Below are 16980 nucleotides of genomic sequence, written 5' to 3'. Positions count from 1 at the left end.
ATGACCAATAACGACTAAATGCACATGAGAGTAGTAATGTTCCCTCTAGTTTTTCTTGTGTCTGGGCAAACACACAAGCTTCCTGTGCGCTCTGAGGATCACTGTGAGCAACATCAGATGTGCACTCAGTGGCCACACAAAAGTATTTGTTCAAAACCTTGGATTATAGCAAGTTACATGGTTTATTATAAGAATCAAATTACAGCAGCAATTTTCATTAACTTTTAATATAAGTGATTTGGCCCACTTGAAATGAAAGACAAAAATCTTATTCTTCATGAGATGTGTAGCACAGCAGCCCTGGTTCACATCCTCTTTTGGGCTTTGATCCCTTTTATAACCTTAAAGCAATCCACATCAAATCTTGGTAATGCGATTCCCACTGTGCCATGCACAGTGAATCATGCAGGACTCCTATATGCATATACCATCACAAAGTACAGACGAAGAGCCTTTCAAAATCACTTTCCTACTTAGGCAGAAAGGTTGATGTGTGGGAGATAACTGAGCATGAGACTGAGGCAGTAATACTTTTCTGTTTAATGTTCTTGTTCATGGGACTGTTGTGTAACTCCAAACCAACATACAGTATGTTGCACACACAGTATCCTTTCAAAGAGGCAGCAAAAACATTTACCACATTGGAAGAATGTTTTCTCCTTAGGATTTTAAACACAAGTCCATTTCCAATTTTAGTTCTTACAAAGTGAACATGTTTTTCACCCAGCGCTGAAAAGAAGAATCATCTTTGTACTGGTGATGTCATAATTATCTTTAAGTTTGGAGCTGTCAATTTGTGTTGTGCTCTCCTGTCAATTGTGCTGGAGCAAAAACATGGAAGACCTTGCTTTGGGAGGATTAATCAGCACTAAGAGCCTGAATATTGTGTTTGTTAAGTTAATGGAAAGTTTTTTTTTTTCTAACCGTTTATCCGATCAGGATATGAAGTCATCATTGGAAATAGTTGCTATTGCATAGAGTCCCTGCCATTCATTTTCATTGGATTAGGTTTTACCACAACACAGTTTTAAGACGCTATATTTTATGAAGTACTCAAGGCTCTGGGTCAGGGTGAAAGTTATGTTATGTTCCACTTTTTTTGTGAAAAGCCAGGTGGAAGTCACAAGTAAGTTTCATTTTAGTGTTTTCATTTCTATTAAAGTTATATAGGTTGTTACTGTGTGTATGACTAAATTGGACTTTGTCACTATAAAGTACTGAAGCCCTCCATTCCTGTTTCTGGATTGTTTTCTTTCTTTCACATGGAAAAAATGTGTAATTTCCTCCCTCTGTCTGTGGCAAGATTAGTACAACTGGCCATTTTCACATGCTAACATAGCTAAGATCCCAAAGTTCACCATTAATTTTAATACGTTTACTATACTTGCAACAAAATATTTATTTTAATGATTATATTAAAGAGAAGATTAAGTGTTTTTTCTGGTCCAAATATTTGAGTTAAGCTTTTGTAAACTTCTATTAAACTAAGAATATAACAAGTGGACAAAAAACTCCATGTGGTCTAAGTGTGAAAACACATTGTCTGTTTTTGTAACTCCACCAGAGACACTGTGACAGAGAGATTTTAGCGAGAGCTTATTGTGCCATTGTACCATCAACCCACTGACCACAGGTCTGATTGCATGGCCGAGAGTAGCAATTTCAGGATTTTGGAGCAATTTATTTAGCGGTTTTAGGCCAGATGTTTTAGTGTGTCCCTTCCTGTCTTGAGATGAACCTCATAATATAAAAACAATGACAGTACACACTCATAAGTTACAGTAAACGTTTAATAAAGTGTATTAGCATTTTGATAATGGACTGTGGGCCAGAGCAGTTTCCATTCTCTTCTCACTATGGTTTTGTAGAGTCAATAAGAGGGGTAATTAGAGGGGGTAATCATTTTACAGTCAAATGTAAAATTGTAAAATGTAAAAATGTAAAATTCTATATTTTCATAATGGAAACAGTGAATCCCCAAAGAGTGGATCATCTGACGACCAACAATTGGAGTTGTATTCTTCACACTAAAAACTAATGCAATAGATTCATTTTTATTAATTACTAATTACTGAACACTGTATTGGGATCTTGTGGCCTAAAGTGAAGCACAAAGTCCATTGTGCACCCATTACAAAGAACCCATTGTTCCAGTGGCTTGGGGATTTGTACATCTCTCTGATGTCTATTAAGCACACTGATTCCGTCTAAAGTGACTCCTGTCATTAAGACACATCACCCGGAACACACTGACCCCAGCACATCATGAAAACATGCCCATTACTCCTCTCTCCAAACTCTGCCTACTGATTCTAATTAATTAATTGCATCCCAGGTGACTTTATTTTGAAATTGAGAGAAGCAAATAGATGAGGGAAAAAGACTGCCTCCCATGTGCACCACCAAATTAGCAACAAAAGCTACCCTGGAAACAAAAAAAAGTCTAGTTCATTACTTGAGTGAGAGTCAGCTTCATGTAGCTAATTCTTAACTACTGCTCTCATGTGCAAGACCAAAATACTCAAATTTTTTCTCTCAAACTTGTCTGTCTGCCATCCACAAAAACCGTTGCCAAAAACACACATTGGAACTAACCTGCATCAAATTGATAGCATATTAGGTATTCAGGAATATATTTTTTGGAGGAAGAAAAAATAATGTTTTGAACAAGTCATAATTCTGATAAGTACTTTATTGAATAACAACATGCACTGTCTTACATGAAATAGGAGTACATATCTCATTTATTTGAAAGTTAAAGTACTGGCACATTCTGTCATGTCCTCAGTTTGCTTTCCTCCTTTCTCGGGATTCTCCATTCTCTCAAACTAGAAGAACCTATCAGCTTAATCTGCTGATGTGAAAATGTTTGACTCTGCACTTTCTTCATGCACCATGTTTAAATAATGATGTCTATCAATAATCTTGGATAGCATCTTTTATCTGTGTACTTCAATTTGAGCTGAATGTGACGTTGCAGGAGTTTGCAAAGATTCATTCAAGGACGTTTCCAGCCAGAGAGAAAACATTCTGTGAGGGAAAATGTTGACAGGTCTACAAAGAAAAATAACTGGTCAAATGTTTGAGAGGTATTTTCTTAATTCATCTAAAGCACTTGTCAGATTGCTACCATTTTTCATGACTGTATGGACATTAATCATATTAAAAGAGACATTTTAAGGGAGTTCCATCATGAAATAAAAAAAAAAATTACCAGTACTACCAGATGTTTTGCCATTTACAGATATTCACTTATGAAGCACAAAGGTAATCCAGAGGAATGAGTGCTCAAAAGGACCCTATGCAACAATAGACCATAGCAGAAAATGTTGGCCTTTAACGGTAAGGGCAGAATTTTCAATAATGGAAATAAAATCCCAGATATAATGTAATAGACGTAAATAAACTTCAGAGAGTGAAGCACTATCACTGCATGTGATATTTAAATATACATTTCTTCTTGGGGGTAACCATGGGTGGATACATATATAATATGTTTAAAGATAACACTGAAACCTATGTTATGGGTATCCTGTTCAATTGTTTTGTTTTCTCTTCCAGTAAGTTGACTGCTTAGAGTTTTACCTGGTTTATTTAAGCGCAGGTTTTTATGTATTTTTTTTTTTTAAGTAGGTTCAAGGACTTGACTTGTGGTGTAGTCAATGCAATCTACTCTTTGGCCTAAAATGCAAAGGAAATGACCACTGTGTTTTTCTGTGTTCTTACAAAAATTGCTGAATAACCAGAATTTGAGTTAGAATATGCTTCCACTGAATAGATCTGCTTGTAAAAAAATTTTTTGTGTGTGTTTCTAAGCTCTTTCAGAGGTATACAGACCAACATGTATGCGACACCCTGTGCAGATATGGTGTTTCTACACCATGTCTCTCCTCATGGACTGGTGCCACACGCTTTTCACACCTCTCTATGAATCCGCAAAAAGTCTCTGATGAACTGATAATGTCTTGGCATTCTCTTACTCTGTGTACTTCTTAATCACCTCCTCACCTACATTAGCACTCAGAGGGATTCTGGCAGGCTTTTATCAAAACAACTCAGTGCCAAGTTACATTTAATACGTTGTAGGAAACCTTTTGTTTTTGTTCCATGGCAAGTGCTAAATTAATGAACTTGGTGTAAACAAAGTAGCCAACAGGCCGCCTTTTGCCATCTGACAAAATTTCTTATTCTGTGGTTCCATCTTTATGCTGTATAACAAGGTAGTCGTTACAAATCTTTAAGCCTGTATATGGTACCTGGCACATGAGTAGTAGCTTAGTCTATCGAGGCATGTTAAATGGTGCAGGGACTCCATGCTGGTAACAGACTAGTGTATCATAAGTGGTGCAACATCCTATGGAAATACATGTCTGTTAATATTTGCAATACGCTGACCCGTAGGGAAGGAGTCAACATTCTGCATGACCACTATGGGAGGTAAGTCAGAGGTCATGGCACACTAAAATGCTCCCTAGAGGCTTATATGAATTAACTAATGTCCTGAAGACCACCCCTGTGAGTGTTTGTAATCATGACAGCTTTACTTTTACAGGTTGTCTCCTATGTATGTCAGGTTTCCTTGTCTGTGAGTTATTTTGCTATGATTCAGAAAACTCCATAAATCCAGATGTCCTTATATTTGCAAGATGTTCTGTCTAATTTTTTATTCACATTGGCAGCATTGTATGTGCACTTTTCTGTCACTGACTTCCCTTTGTAATTGCAGCTGTTTGTTTTCCCCATAAACACATCCTGGAAGGTAGGGGTCACTGACCGGGGACACAGAAATACTGCACATACCACTGAAATAATGAAAGTTAAATTAAAAATGCGACCCTTGGGTCCTGGAAACATGGCATTGAGAAATATAACTCCAAAACCTTCCACTGATTTTATGAAAATGGTAGAGTAACTGAAGAATTGGCTCCAAATCAAAATTCTGGAGTTATAAATGATTATTGAGTGGCAGTAAAACAGACACACTTATAATGTACATTATAATGTACATTGCCCATGTGGGCAAATTACTTTTTTCACTCCTATACTGTATATTCCACATATATACAAACTAGAGTGCACGCAGGCGCGCACACACACGCACTTACACACTGTAAGATTAAAGCTTGTAAGATTAAGATTAAAAAAAATATTGAGAAGCTTTATTGTCATCATACAAGGAACAATAAAATTACAAGGTTAGAATGGAGTGTTGGTCCTGAGCCGCTGCACCCTGGGTGCACCGTCAAGCGGTTGGTGGGGTTCGGTGCATTGCTCAAAGGTACGTCGGCAGTACTCAGGAAGTCTTGAAACAGCTACCCTACGTTCCTCAAGCCAGGACCTAGTAGACTGAGTTGCCGCCCACCTACCCCCCAATTAAACCGAGCAATTACAAATCCCTTATACAGTTTAACTTCCAAGCCAGGTTTGCTGCCAAAAGCTGAGGGAGAACATCACAGGTGCATTCCTGACAAGCAAGAGTGAACTGACTATAATAGCTTTACTGTATATTGTGATTTTAAAAACTTGAGATTTGAGCTTTTCAGACACAATTCTTGCAGCTTCTTATATTTTATGGACATACATCAACTTTGGGATACACTAAACCATTGCCTATGTAGGGACCCTGTAGCGAGAACAGAATCTTGCTCTAAGAGGTTCACATCCCGGGCACATATTTATTTGCTCATTCATCACTTGAAAAAGACCTCCGCATAACTGATGTATTTTTTTTCTCTGCTCCACTCCCAGGTTCTCCTTTTTCACTACAGTTGGAGAAACAGAGGATTGATTCTCTGCCAGTTCAACATGTTGACATGCCGCAGGTACTTCAATTTAGCTGATGGAGACAATATGCATGCTAGTGTTCTCAATGGTATTTCCATACTGAAGTTCCTTTAGCTATAATGTAAGCTCAAGTTTGTGAAAGGGTTTGCATATGGATTAACAGCTCACTGCACAAATAGAGTAGTGCATTTAGTTAGTTTAGAGGTGTTCTAGGTCAGGGTACTTTACATCACCAAGAGTCTTGTGGGACTTTGTGTTAAAGAGAGGAAACAGATGTTACTTGTACCCAATTGGAACACATGAAGGTCTAGGACAGAGAAGCTCAGTGAAGGGTAAATGTTAGAGATTAATAATGAGATTTGATTCCTCTGGTCATAACAATAGTATTTGTTTTTCATATAAGTGGAGACTGGAAGCAAATTCTGCACTGAACAGGATTGACAATACTAGTTGTGAAGCATTTGCGTAAGAAATATCAATAACGTCACAAATTGTTGGTTAGGGTGTCAATGAGCAAAGCACCCTTCCTCCAACGCCACTCATGTTAGCTATTTTCAATAGTTATGTACTACTGTACTGCCTGTTTAAAATGAGATGACATAATGTGACAAACTATTAAATGATTAATTCAGATTAACGTTTTTACAGTAACGTTAATCTTGTGCATAGTTTCATTCAGCAATTTAATTTCATCTTCAGCCAACTATTCAAGGCAAGTTAGAGATAAACCAATTGCAAATGATAAAATTTAAATAATTATATAGTGTGTTGTGACGTTTCATACAGTAGCGTTATGAAACATCAAGCACGTTGAACATCTACCAGGGGAGAGGCAGATTTGTGACTCATTCTGCCTTTATAGCCTAAAATGCAAGCACTTTGAAATTTAAACCATCTTACATCCTAGCATACTAACGAACTGCGGGTTATTCTGCACCACCTATGTACCAGAAATCTGTCGTATGTTAATAAAATGCTATTTAATTTGTTGCTGAAATTTTATTCTTGAAAATACACTTTTTTATTTCCTAAAACAAATCTGCAGCATCGAAAATCCATGACAGATTATCACTGCTGTACAGCATTGACCAAATCAGCAGCTCCTGTCCTTGAATATCAACAGAATAGAAGGGTTGCTGCTATCAGTGACAAAAATTAATGGCTTCAGCTTGACTCCAGCTCCTGAGGTTAAGTCTATGTTGTCAACATGCCTGGGCATTCGGGAGACAAATGACGACAAAGAAGACACATATTGACTTCCACTGCAAACAGTCGAACTTTGTAATGACCTATCTGGAACCAGCTGAGTATAAGGAAGTGAAAAGAGAGAGTGTCATGTTGGAAGTTAGTTATGTAACAGATGTAAATGTGTGTAAATCCTGCTTTTGATACAATAGCTATTAGTAATGAAAAGAAGAATTTACCTCTTAAACAAATTGCTCGAATCTTTCCAAACAAATTCATATACAATCGTTGATGCGCGAATTCGTGAGGGCGCACTGTATGTCTTTACCTATTCTTGCCTGATAGGGATTAAGAGGTATTTATGATTAATTAAACTGTCTTAAAAACACACAGCCTACAAGGACAGCCTTTCCCAAACATCCCCACTCGAGAACACTTTTGGAGCAATTACTGCCAGGCCCCATGGTTGGGCCAAATGTAATGATTCTTAAACGAAAGCCCAGCTGACATGCTGTGTAATAAGACATAAATTGAAACTAAAGCAGAGCCTTCCAATGCAAATAGGATCCAAGGGAGACTTGTGTAATATGTGGGTGTTAGGCGATGATGGAGCCAACTTATCTTTAGTCATCATGCTCTTAACTGAATAACATATCCTATGTTTATATTTTAAAAAACAAAAGCTATGAAAAAATTGGAAGTTTTTAAGAGAACAAATTGTACTTCTACTATATTTGAATCCGTCTGCATTAATGGTGTTACTCATGGAAAAAAAAATGCTACACTACAATATTTATTTATAGTTGCATTAGATATAATCATCCGAATAATAATAGTGATTGTTATTATTAGTGTTTGCAGTTCCTCCACAATGAAACACTGTTTTTCCATGAATGACAAAAACCTCAAGCTTCAAGAGGAATCTTAACACATCTGTTAAACATTTCTGCCTAACTGCACAATTTATTGTGCTCTACATTTTCCTCTTCTTTCCCTTCTTCTTTTTTTTTAAAAATTCAGCTTTGACAAAATGCTTCAGGTTTCAGCATGTCACCAAAACATGCTGAAACCTGAACCATGTTTTGGTAATAGATATAGAAATGGTCTACTTTGTTAAATGATGAACATTCAAAAGTTTGGCAAAACTTATTACACATTAGATGCTTATTTGAAAGCCTGAAAAAGCAACCAGATAGTGATGGCCTCATAGCCTTAAAGTAGGTTGGATAACAGGTGCCTGCTGGTAATGTAGAGCTAGTCCCTGTGTCCCAGGGTCCTTGGGAATTGCTCTTTAAAAGGAAAAGGCCATTGGCAGAGTACAGGATGTGCTCAATCGCAGAGTCTGACCCGGTAAAAATGGGAGCTGCATTGCTGTCACTTGAGGGCCCTTCCCCTGGGATAAAGTGTAATTATGAGAGTGAAGACCCTGGGGCCACATCGCTCTAAGATCCACCCACTAATCACAAATCACACAAGCCTGATGTAGGAGGTGACTTCCCTCAGAAACTGCACTAAAAACCTTTTAATGGATAAAGGTCAGACACAAAGACACACTCTTCAGTCCATGAGTTTTGAATACACTCTACATCTTTATTATTTCTGTCCTGCAGCTGTGCTTATAAACTGTAACTGTCTTTAATCAAACTCATTTTGTCATAAGTTCTCTTGTATGAGGTAACTTACAAGCAAACATGTTTTGAAAAAAAAAGTCATGGAAAATGAAATTAACCTGACAAATGTGAGTATTTCAAATCATCTCAAAATAATAAAGAAATTAACATTAAGTGTACGGCTCTCCCATTCAATTGTTTAAGTGTATATGGGCATAAAAATTAATTAAAATGTGTGTATTTCTGTTTTGTGATCAATTCAATGACTGTATGTTTTGTAAATTTTTTTAGATTTTTAGATTTTCTTTTGGCCTCATTCAGGAAAATTCAACTTGTGTCGACCTTAAAAAAAAACCAACCACACATACATATAATGAGCCAAAAAAGTTAAGTTAAGTAAACTTACAAAGTTTATAAAACATTTTACAGCACTTCACAAAATTCAGTCAAACTGATTAAGATTATTAAGCAGCTATAACAATATGAAAATATATGCATATGAAGTTTGTTTGAATTTAACAAAAAAAAAAAAAGATAATAAATAATGCTTCATACTTTCATGTGGTTCTGCGGTGCACCAGCATAACAACCAGAATGTACCCTGCCGGTTGCTCCAAGTCCACTGGGAAAGGCTCCTGCAACCCCGCAACCTGCAACAGCAGAAGAAACACCTACTGACGATGCATGAATGGAGAAACATGCTTCCACTTGTATATCCTCATGAAGCACACTACCCTTTCATATACAAACCTACAATTAGTGCATATCACCTACCAGGTGATTTCCAGAATCACTGTCATTGTTGTTGGGCCCACTTGCATTGTGTCATTTACAAAGTTGATGATTAGGTTGGTACAAACTTTGACAGAAGAATGGTGAGTCAACAGTAGGAACAGAGGTGAACTTGAGCTTAATTCAAATTGGTTTGCTGTATGACTACAGACACCACCAATCTGCGGCCTCTATATCAATAAGTCAGAGACCCCACTGCAGGTATTTTCATCTACATTCAGTAGGTTTTGGATTTTCCAGTCATTTCATGTGATGTGCTATTGTTGATAACCAAACAAAATTAAATTAATAGGATTATAAATTATAGGTGTTTTATCTTTCCCAAATGTGATGGAGTGCGCTGGAATGCTGTTGATATGACTTCTTCTGGAGGTGCTGTGTGTGACTGGCCAATCACAGAGCGTGAAGACAGTCAGTTCTGAGGATTTTCCTTTAGCTATGCCAGCTGGGATAGGCTCCAGCTCCCCGTAACCCACGCAAGCGGATGAAGCAGTCAGCAAAATGAATTAATCAATTCATTGTGAGTTTTACTTGTATTGTGCTCGTCAAAAATGCGTTATCCGTACCGGATACTTGTCTGAAAGAAGTACCTGGCTCAACCCTAACGCAAACAAAACGCATGTGAATGCGAGGGGAGAGGGCGGTGTTGATAGAAGCAGCTCAGAGTGGGGAGGGGTGTGGATATAAGGAGCTGAGAGCTACGCTCATTAACACAGAGCATTTGGGGGCGGAAGTGATTTTATCAAAATTCAATCAAAGATATTAAGGACCACGGATCACTTTGGGGCAAGACATTTCAAATACAGTGTAGTTGGACATCTGGCAGCTGAATGGTATGAATTAAAAAAAGCCTAATATGGGACCTTTAAGAACAGCATCTTGAGATTCACAACACTACTCCAAAAGGTGGCTACTTAATTGTAGCCATTTTTTTGTGATTCCATTACTTCTAACTTCAAGACACTGGGATGATAGAGAAAAACAAGTTAACCCAGTAAGGTATTACAGCTGTCTACAGATGAGGTGAAGAAGGCCTTCACATCCTTCACAAGTATTTTAATCCTGCTTTCCCGCAAACCAGAAAGACTCAGATAATGTCACTGTGGCTGTGCATCTGTTTCCAATTGAATACAATTAACTGGGCTAACTTGGGAATTTTATTTTTTTTCAACATACTTCATTTTTCTCCCTTTCTTTTTCTTTTTCTGCTGTCTGGCATCTTCTTGGCCCACAGTTCACTAGAAGATGCTCACTCTTTATATGTCACTCCAATCAAAACAGTGTAAAATCTCATTATGATTTTGCTTCCTTCCTTGGGTGGGCCACTTTGTAAAAGCCGATTCTCTCTTGCTTGTCCACCGCAGGACATCAGTTGGATCATTATAATCCTGACAGCAAAATGAAACAGCTGTTAGAAAATACACCAAAGTGAAAAACAAAATAAATTTGGGGAAAAATAATTACGGGGCTATTTCCCTCCAGAAACTTCAGAAATTGTACTTATTTTTGAAAGAGATTAAATTCTTCGGCCTACACCTTGCAATTTCCAAATTTAAGTACATATCAGTAATTATTCAAAAACAAAAAATGAAACAAAGCAAATTAAAAACAGAACAAAAATATAGGGCTCATATAACTTTAATCTTCTGCCATGTTGAGATTAAGATTTTGAAGCTGTACTACATCCTCCAAAACAACAGATGGTGTTTTGAATAAGTTTGACTCATCAGTTCATCACGTTAAATAATATCTGATTTTGTTTTGTGCTTCTCTTACAGGTGGCTCAGCTTCAATTGAGTGGCGGGCTCAACCTTCTGATTAACATAACTCACTGTGGTGACTGTTGTATTAGATTGTTGAAAGCATTTTATTTTAATTTTAAAAAACTGTTGAACGCCACAGATAGTGGTTGTCTGGGGCTCTATTAAAACCTTTCTTGCATTTTATTTGGTGACTGTGCACTAACCATTTGAAAAGAAAAAAAAAACTGCTTTCTCCAATCCCATTGCTTCACAAGGCCATAAATCCCAGCATAGTGTAGAGTGCCTCATACTTGGATGAAATAGCAAGCAGAAAAGGCTGGAAAACTTTCCAAGTGTTTCCCAAGTGTTTCCCAAGTTTCTATTGAGCCAGGTTACAAGCCTTGACAATGACCGGAGTTGTTTTCTCAAGAAGGTTAACAGGCACAACTGATGCAAAACCAGAGACAGTCAAAGGGCTTAAGCCCGCTAAACACATTAAGAATGACTAGTGACAGCTTTATAAGTTTGTGGCATTTCCAGGGCATATTTTAAAGCAAAACTACACTTACGTCTTCCATTTTCTGATAATCATATGTCTGCTGCACCAGAGAATGCCTCGTTTCACTGCAACTTTAGTATCTGTTATTTCACAGTCAACAGAGTTTATATTTTTTGTATAGCCCAAGGCCTTGTTACCATCTGTAGAACAGACACATATAATAAAAACCACCACAATAATCCAGATATAAAGACAGCCAACGCTGAAACACTGCAGATATGTGCCTGTAATGCCAGTGGCCACACTGGGACTACTGTTCTCTTATTATTCATCTGTCTCGTCTATGGAATACACTGGACAACCTCCTAATCTTAAGGGGCTCAGAAATCAGAAGTTGCTGTTTTATAGCTGCTTTATCAAGGTTTTCTTTTTTTTTTTTTGGCTTAAAATAAAACAAAGAGAGCAACTGCTTGACATTATTCCATGGTGGGATATGAAACCAGAATATTAAATCGTTTAAATACCACAGCTAAATTATATGGTCAGAGTAAAAGACGTTTGGTTGGAAATAATATAATATATTTTAATGCATCCACATGAGAGAACATTCAGATTTAGGCTGAGTTGAAGGTACCAGATAATGCTGGTAATCAAAAATATGTTTGTCAAACCTACATCTTAAGAATGGCTTCCTAAAATCAAATGACCATCAGATGATGTATGTAACCATCATATGATTCTACCATGCGTAATTACTGGTTTAAATTCATCTTAGCAACTTTTTATTTTTTATATGAAGTGTAATTTTTTAATTGTCTCATTCTTCCTGCTCTTTTATTGACCCGACTGCCAAATATGCTTTTTTTCTAACAGGACAAAAACGTTTTAAGGACAGATTTGCACTGTGTAACGTTTATAAGCAAATGTTAAACTTTCTAACTATATCACACTCTTACTACCTGAAGAACTGACCCAATGAATAAATGGTTATGGATGAGATCTCCTAAAAATTATTTCAGATTCCTGCATCTTGGGCAATGTTAGCTAAATGTTAGCTTGGATTGGCTCCAGCCATTAAACTCCTGAACGGGAGTCATTAAATGATAGATGTTGTCTACATGTTTAAAGTACACCTGGTTTTGTCCTGCAAAAAAGCGGGCTTATTTGGACTGCCTCTTCTATCTAGTACATAATATAACAATGAAATACTTTTGATGTTGTTGAGAGACACAGGATGGGAGGATACATGATACTTTTGGACGATAGTTCTTCAGCTAAAATGCAGCTGTTTATTTGGTTTGGATAATTAACTTAATTTTTTTTTAAACTTTGATAGCCCACCGAGGACCTGCACCCCGCTCGGAGTTTGTATGTTTGTCTAAGACTAGTAGCTCTAGGCTTTACACATAATTGTGCGTAAGTGATATATTTCATTTAAAATTAATTAGTCTTACTCATAACAATTGATTATTTGCCAATGGAAAAAGCAGACTGGGGGAGAAGTCTAAGTGTGTGTAAGAAAAAGAACAGTCTGATGGCAGCTGTGATGCTTTGGTTTCCCCACTCCTCTGTGGGAGAAGATTAATAGTTAATAGAAGGTCTTTAGGCTTTGGAAATACTCCTGGTGGCCCTTACCACTGCTATGGGAAAACCAGGAATTATTGTCAAAGTTTCAGAGCTTGTCACAGAACAAGTCCTCCCCTTCCTCTTCCCAATTCTCTAAATCGTACTTCCATTACATAAGTAAGAAAAACACTGAAAATGTTTGACAGACATGATGAAATCTCACATACGTTTTATAAAGTGTATACATATACTAATTCACTTTTAAATATTGCATTTCTTCCTATGGGCTTGTATGATGTTTAAATAGGAAGAGAGAAAGTCAATTTATCAAATATGGCACAGCATATTATCTCCAGTAAGGCAAGTCAAATTAGCGTAGCAATTAAGTTAGGCTCAGTGCCACAATGCAAAACACAAGAATCATTCAGAATTCCTCCCCCTAAGCTATTAGCCTCGCTAATTCATTAAAAACTCAAATCAGAATGTTGGATCAATACTTTAAATTACATGTACTGCAGCTTACCCAGTTAAGTTACATCTCACTTCTTAGGTTTATAGCTTGCACCCTGCCTCTCTCTCTCTCTCTCTCTCTCTCTCTCTCTCTCTCTCTCTCTCTCTCTCTCTCTCTCTCTCTCTCTCTCTCTCTCTCTCTCTCTCTCTCTCTAAATATATGTGTGTGTTTAACTAGATCACAAGATAATCTTTGTTAATATTGAAAGTCTAAATTCTTAATTTAGGAGTATGTTGTTTATAGCTATATAGCTATATCCAGTATATACATATATCTCACCACCTATATATTTGAATAAACTCACTTGAAAACCTCACACTGTCACGTGTCTGTAGTTGTGGCGACTACAGATTAGTAAAGCTGATGAGCCATACAATGAAGTTATGGGAAAGAGTAACTGAAGCTAGTCTAAGGGCATAAGTGAGCATTTGTGAGCAGCAGTATGGTTTCATGCCAAAAAAAGAGTACTACAGATGCAGTATTTGCGTTGAGGATGTTGATAGAGAAGTACAGAGAAGGCCAGAGGGAACTGCATTGTGATTTGTAGATCTGGAGAAAACTTATGGCAGGGTGCCCAGAGAGGAACTGTGGTATTGTATGAGCAAGTCTGGAGCGGCAGAGAAGTACAGGTATGTTAGAGTGGTGCAGGACATGTATGAGGACTGTAAGACAGTCCTCATACATGTCCTGTGTGAGGTGTGCTGTAGGTGTGACAGAGGAGTTCAAGATGGAGGTGGGACTTCATCAGGGATCAGCTCTGAGCCCCTTCTTGTTCGCTATGGTGATGGACAGGCTGATAGATGAGGTAAGACAGGAATCCCCATGGACTATGATGTTTGCAGATGACATTGTGATCTGCACTGAGAGCAGGGAACAGGTGGAGGAGAAGCTAGCGAGGTGGAGGTTTGTCCTGGAAAGGAGAGGAATGAAGGTTAGCTGCAGTAAGACAGGTTACATGTGTGTGAATGAGAGGGACCCAAGTGGAAGAGTGAGGTTACAGAGAGAAGAGATCAAGAAGGTGGAGGATTTTAAGTACTTAGGGTCAACAGTCCAGAGCAATGGAGAGTGTGGAAAAGGTGAAGAAACGTGTACAGACAGGATGGAACGGGTGGAGGAAAGTGTCAGGTGTGATGTGTGATAGAAGAGTTTCAGCTAAAATGAAAGGAAAGGTGTACAAAACTGTGGTGAGACCAGCGATGTTGTTTGGTTTGGAGACAGTGTCACTGAGGAAAAGACAGGAGGCAGAGCTGGAGGTAGCAGAGATGAAGATGCTGAGGTTCTCTCTGGGAGTGACCAGGAAGGATAGGATCAGGAATGAGTACATCAGAGGGACAGCACATGTTAGAGGTTTTGGAGATAAAGTCAGAGAGGCCAGACTGAGATGGTTTGGACATGTCCAGAGGAGAGGTAGTGAATATATTGGTAGAAGGATGCTGAGTTTTGAACTGCCAGACAGGAGGCCTAGAGAAAGACGAAAGAGGAGGTTTATGGATGTAGTGAAAGAGGACATGAAGGTAGTTGGTGTGAGAGAAGAGGATACAGAAGACAGGGTTAGATGGAGGCAACTGATTCGCTGTGGCGACCCCTGAAGAGAAAAGCCGAAAGGAAAAGAGGAAGAAGACTCCATAGGAGCTCATACTTACACTACAGTAGGATTTCATTCAGAATAGTTAGATTAACTGGGCATTGTTGTGGAGTGTGTACTGACTATGCACAAGTAATGACAGGTCACGTCATTACTTGTCATTATGTGCAAAATGTTGCTGCTGTTTAGAAGGACTGTATCATTCATTTTAAGGCCATGGTGGCAACAAAAACTCTAGTGGAACTGCACAAACCCCTGGATGTGGCAGTTAAAATCGTATACCTCATCAAATTATGTTCAATGGACGCCTATCTCTTTCTCCATTGTCTATATTGAGATTGGCACTCACTTTCAACAGCTGCTGCCACTGTCCCGGAGCGAAGTCCTCATCCACCTTTGTCTTTTGCATAAAGAAACATTTTCCTCACCAATATCAACAGTTCATTAGTGAAACACATGGACACAGATTGGGTTCCAAAGTTGACCAATCTTGCAGATATCTTTGACTGGATGAACAAACTGAACACCTCTTTACAGAGGTGGCAGAGGGCAGAGGGCCGTTCATGTTTATTTTCTGATCATCTCAGTTCATTCAGGACAAAAGTTGTGCCTGTGGTCTTCTCATGTTAAACGGGACTCGGTGGAAGTGTTCCCCACATTGGAAGATTTTGTGGTGAGCACAAAGCTGTAGCTGAGCTCTGTCCAGTTGATGGTGATTGTGCGCTTGAAAGAGTTTCATGAGCAGAACTATTTGGAAGAGGAGACCTTGGCAAATCCATTCTCTTTCCTGGTGACACCCTGTGATGGACTGATACTGCAAGAAAAACATCCTCTAGAAGTTTGTTTAAATATTCTAATGTTTAACCTAAATGTTTTAACAAAATGTATTGAATGTTAAAACAAATAATATTTTTAATGTTTTATACATTTTTGGACAGCAAATTTCTGTCATCACAATGCTAGCTTGAAGTTAAACTCATTGTGTGTTACACTGTTATGATTAAGCGATTCTTTAATTTTTTTGTTTTTGTTTTACCATAAGACAAAAAAGGTGTAGAAGTATTTGTTTCCAACTAAAGTCCAACAACCTTGGAAATTTTCATGATGATGATGTAGGGTGTTTCATTTAGTAAAAGCTGGCAGTGGCTAAAAATCCTTTTTATTTTTTTTAACTTGGTAATAATACAGGAGTGCTGTGTCTGCTTGCACTGGTCATTCCTAGGTTCTGCCTCACATTGCTCATAATTACTCTAGGGACCAATTATTTCCATGCTGAAAGAAAGTGCACTTTTTCCATTTTTCCAGCATACTCACTGGAGGCTAACACATACCCCCACACTTCACGCTCAGACTATCATGTACAAGCAAAGAAATATCGTTATCCATGTGTATACACAACATCTACAGTATATACAGATAATAAACACAATGTAGTTAGTCTCCTGTGTGTATTACAATGTTTGTGGTTTTGCAGTGGTGACTGACACAATATCGCCACTAAATGTTACTGTTGTATTTGAGTTAATTTAGGAGGAAAATTAAGTCCCACAAGACATCAACATGAGACCAGTATTTACTTTTTTGTATTCAGCAAGAAATTGACTTCATGAAATGTTGGTGACAGTTGAATTTTGTGGCTGAAATGGGGTAAAATACTATGATGGTACAGTCTTTCCTCAAATGTATAAATATCTAGTTGCAGTTGT

Source organism: Antennarius striatus, chromosome 7 (genome assembly GCF_040054535.1).
Source record: "Antennarius striatus isolate MH-2024 chromosome 7, ASM4005453v1, whole genome shotgun sequence".
Classification (NCBI taxonomy): Eukaryota; Metazoa; Chordata; class Actinopteri; order Lophiiformes; family Antennariidae; genus Antennarius; species Antennarius striatus.
This window is presented reverse-complemented; position numbering follows the sequence as displayed.